Raw genomic sequence first — 5,286 nt, forward strand, 5'->3', positions numbered from 1 at the left:
ATAGCATTTGTGATCATTTGGGGATCCATCTCCTGCTCAGGTATGGTCGATGACTTCGGAATCTAGGAATGAAAGTGGCAAAGAGCAGAATTCTAAACGAGAATTCTGAAATCCGCAACAGAAATAAATAACATAAACTTTATAGTCCTCCGAGCTGAAACTTTGCATACTGATGCTCTCCTGTTTGGACATCTCATCTGTTTCACTCCTTTGCTAACAAGGAAACAAGTTTCTCCATAATACCTCCTTTACCCACCATCTGCATTGGCACTTACTTCTCTGTGCTGTGTCTCTGCTTGACCATGAACTAGGAGTTTAAGACCAATTCCTTCTCCTGCCTGGTGAATGATGAGGGCTTTGGGAGCCCTGTCCTCAGGACTGGAGGGAGACACTCAGGCATGAATCTCCTGATGCAGGCAAGAACTCTGGGAGGAAAAGACAGGTATGAAGCTTAAATGAGACTGGCAGCCTGAAGGGCTGGAGGTACTGGCCAATTCTTTACTCCCAAGTGGCCTTGAGAGATCAATGCACAGAGCTCATAATTAGCAAAACTGACCCATGTTCTCCCAATCTCTGAGGACCACCTAACTTTAAAAGAAAAGGAAAAGGTGAAAAGTAAATGTGCATAGAAGGATCTGGACCATTTTTCTCAGGAAAAAGCTCAGTTGTACACTTCGCTTCTGACATCTAGTTTCAAGGATCTTAACATAAAATGCAGATATTTTTCTCTTCAATTTATGATTTTTTGACTTAGACATCTGAAAATCCATTTATTATTATGTAAATTAGGGAGAATTAGGTCTTCTTTAACAAGAGTCTGAAACTATTTCCATTTTCTCAGTTAATAAAATATTTCTGTCTCTAAAGGAACTTTTTGTGTCCCTTTTAAAGGGTATTTTGTAGTTCGTTTGTTTGTTATGTCTTTAAATGACAGCCCGAGTTCTGATTTTTCCCTCTCATTGATATATGTTGGTATATTAGAAAACTATGGACTTTTATACACTTATTTATAACTTCCTACTTCTCTGAAATAAGCCAGAGCATCTAACGAGTACACTCAAGGTGTCAGCTAGGGCTGCATTCCTCTCAGAGTTGGACTGGGAAGAGACCTGTTTCCAAGTCCACTCATTTTGGAAAGATGGGTTCCTGTGGGCTGTTGACCAGAGGCCTTCCTCAGTTCTCTGTCACAGGGAAGCTCACACATGGCTGTTGGCTCCCATTAGGACAAACAGGTAGGTGAGAGAAATACAAGTGCCAAGATTATGAAAGCCAGAGACTTTTTACACCTTAATCTCAGAAGTGATGTCTCATCAGTTTTGCCATGTGTTGGTTGGAAGCGAGTCAGTAGACCCAGGGCACACTTAAGAAATGGGTCCAAATACGGGAGGCAGAAGTATTGGCCACTACTGGGAATTTGCCCAACACAGGCCTCCGCCTCTATCAGGACATTGCCTCTAAGCACCACAGGACTAGAAAGATGTCTCTCTGCTTCCCAACATATCCACAACCCATCACACCACGATTTTCTCAGCTAAACTTCCCTGCAGATAAACCAGTATATGAATAGAAATTGCATCTGATTTGGTGTTTCTGCAGACCCATGCATGTTCCTTCAGGACACACAGTCAGAAAAAGCTAGCATGGTTTCTCTTCCATCACCAGAGTCCTTCCATTGATATCACACCTATCTGCAACCATTCTGTGCCCAAATTCAACAAATGTCCCCAGTGGCTTCTGATTTCTGCTCATTAAGAAGAGCTCATCCTATCGCACGATATATTTTCTTTAGCTCACTTTGTGTTCACCAATTCTAAAGTTTAAATAATTGTGCTTGAGGCCCTTTTAGTGTTTCTGTTTTTTTTCAGTTGATAAAGTGAATTTGTATGGGAATAACAATACTTTGCAACCTGCTACATTCTATCCACGAAGTTGTCCTGGCCCAGAGGACCCTGAATGAGAAATTTAGCAACTGGTTTGTCATTAATTGATATGCAAAAAGTGTGACAAGTTGGTGAAGTAGCACGCAAACCTCTGTTTCCCCCTCGAAGATCAATGATTAGTCTGCTACTCATGAATAAAAACAGCCTTGGGAGAACTCAGCACTGCACTTAGGAAGCTTCAGCAATGCAGTGGAAGAAAACACCTGAGAATGACGACACAAAGGAAAGGAAGAACAGCTTCACACATTGTCCCACCACCCAGGGCAGCACTACGTAGCACCAGGAGGGAACTTCCCAGCTAGAGAAAGTTGTTGCCTCATGGTAAAAGAGAGAATAGAGTTTGCAAGCAGCTTCCCCAGGCTTTTAGTGGGACATAGGATGGACCTGTTTCTGCCTCACTCAACTCCGACGACGGCAAAGCTTAGACTTAAACACACAGCTAAACACAAGGAAGAGTAGCAGGGACCACCAGTATCAGCCACAATAGGACATAGGACTGGATTCAATGTAGACACAGAGATCAATGGTACAGAATCAAAAGACTAGAAATAAACCCCTGCATATATGGTCAATATTTAACAAGGGAGACCATGTTGGTTTGCAATCTCTGGAGCTTCCAGAGTGACATTTGAAACTAGTCTCCATGCACAGAGGGCCACAGAGAGACCAAAGAGAGAAACACATCACTCCAGATTGGTAGGTGGGCAGTTTTGATAAACTAATGAATGTACATATAAGGCTTGTCTTGGGCGGCCACAACACAAGATCTACACATCTGCCCACCAAATCTTAAAAATTTATGTATAAAAAAGGCTTTAACTGAGTTCAGTCATGTATGACCTCCAGATGGTCTCAACAATGCATTACAAGCTCCACGCTCTATCTTTGGCCCAGCATCTAGCTGAGGGTAGGCAAGTGAAATGAATATTCCAAGGACAGGGGAGTGGCAAGCAGACTCTGATTCCCCAGGTCCAGCTCTTGGGTTAACTGGAAGTCACACCTTCATCATCACCTCTTCCAATAGAACCAGTCATCAGTATTTATAAAACTCTCCCAAAGATTTCAATAAAATCCACAGAAATTACCTGCATCCTCAAAAATTACCTGAATAAATAATTTTGATGGATGCAAAGTTTATATGGAACATATGCACAAATTGTGGAAAAGGATGTAGTGTTTAAGTAAATAACAAGAGAGTCGTGCATTTCACCTGCATACCAGAGTGGTTGAGGAGAATCTCTCATGCATTCATTATGATGTACAAAGGATCCCAGCATGTTCTCCCACTTCAGTGAAAGATAAATCAAAGGAAGTGACATTCATATGTGAAGCCTGGAGAGGAATGAAAACCATGAGACTAAAAAAGAATGTGACCAAGCGCACAGAATTCAATTTATATGTTTGGATTCGCTGGGTTTTCCAACCACACTTCAAAAACTGTTACACGGATGTTAAGACTCAACTGTTTTGCTGTGGAGCCTCCCTAGGGCACTCTTAATGTCTCTGTTTTTCAGGCTTTAAATGAAGTGGTTCAGCATGGGGGCAACTACAGTGTACATGACTGAGGCCACCACATCATTCCTGGGGGAAGGCAACAATGCCGATCCAAAGAAAACTCTGATGCCTGTTTACAGAATAAGCAAACAACTGACAGATGAGAGCCGCAGTTGGAGAAGGCTCTGTACTTTTCACCTTTTGATGGAACATTCAAAATGGAGGAAATAATTTTATAGTAAGAGAAAAAAATTCCTGAGATATGGAGAAAACTTGAGATAAAGCCAACAAAATTCATGTCTATGTTATTGGTGAAGGTGTCAAAGTGGACAAGATGAAAGAATTGAGAAGGGTCGCAGAAGAAATTAGAAATTTTTACATTTTTCAAGCAGGTAAGTTTTAACACTATTAATTTGTGCAGTTTTTCATCAAAAAATTGATGAAAATGACACCAGAACTAAGAAGCAGCACAGGCATGGGTTCATGATGACTGAGTAGTGCAGAGGGTGGCAGATGGCCACAAACTGGTCATAGGCCATCGCAGTCAGAAGCATACCATCCATACATCCAAGAAGGATCAAAAAAGACATCTGAGCCCAGCAGCCCCCATAGGAGATGACTCTGCTGTGAGTCATCTTTCAGATGGTGGTAGAAATAAAACAGATGTCAGCCATGGAAAGGTTGGAGAGAGAAGTACATGGAGGTGTGGAGGTGGGAGTCCAAACTGATGGTCAGGCTGATGAGCAGATTCCCAGGTACATGGACAGAAAGAGCCCAAGAGCAGAGCTGAAGTTCCAGATCATCTGAGAGTTCCACGAGGAAGAATTCTGAAACACGTGTTAGATTTATGGTTCTATCTAGCTTGGATACCTTTTGAAAAGGAAAAGAGGGTTGGAAAAAGGAAATAAGTAAATGCCACACAGCATATAGACTTGTGAGATCATACACCCCAGTAACTTCAGCAGAATTTCTCAGTATGACAAATACTTTCTTCTTAGAACTATTCTCTTATTTGTTTTTGTGTTATTTACCTCTTTCTATACACACTTACTTATGGAAACTTGACTGAAGAGTATCAGAGGAACAAAAAGATTCGAGAGAACAAATCCATGCTCATAGGAAAATATAGTGTACTTCGTTAAGAAAAAAATATAGAATAAGGATTACTTTCTCTCTTTAAGGAAAATAATTCTGATTTTAAGAAATTAAGAAGTGGTCAAATATATCTTATTTTATACAAATGCTAGATAATTCCTTTATTTAAAATATCTTAAATACACTGTAGAAGGCAAGACTGTGTAATCTAGATTCTAAATTCAGTGTAATGTTTATAATCAGAAAATATTCTTATGTGATAGTTATTTTCACGAGTTTTATCACTCTTAGGTTTTCTCTTTTCTCCTTCATAGAAATAAGTGCTCCCATATGAGGGCTGTCCTTTAAAATCATTTATTATATAATTCCTACTTTTGGCTTTAGTGTACTTCACATTTTGTTATCTGTGGTTTAGTTAAATGCACATAATTATACAGCATCAATGACTACAAAAATGGCATTAGTGTACCGAGAATCTGACCATGATTAAACAGTAATGAAATTTAAGAAACACTTGAAATGTGTTATGTCATTCTGGGTTATATTTATCAATCCTATACAATATTAGTAAAATATCTGGTGTTTGAGACTGTTCTTTGCTTTTTTGAGACTGTATTCTGTAACGGCATGATAAAACTAATTCATTGTTTTTCTTTTTCTAAGCTTTATTGAAGTATGATTGATAAACAAAAATTATATATATGTACATATATGGTAAAACATGAAGGGTTTTTTATTATACAACATGATGATTTAA

At 39.5% G+C, this 5,286-nt stretch overlaps 1 pseudogene; it reads right to left on the minus strand.

Annotated features, from left to right (window-relative positions):
- Positions 1–3,391: 3,391 nt before the first annotated feature.
- Positions 3,392–5,286, minus strand: part of LOC105305571 — a 5,281-nt pseudogene continuing 3,386 nt past the window's right edge.

Source organism: Pteropus vampyrus, unplaced genomic scaffold, assembly GCF_000151845.1.
Source record: "Pteropus vampyrus isolate Shadow unplaced genomic scaffold, Pvam_2.0 Scaffold391, whole genome shotgun sequence".
Taxonomy (NCBI): Eukaryota; Metazoa; Chordata; class Mammalia; order Chiroptera; family Pteropodidae; genus Pteropus; species Pteropus vampyrus.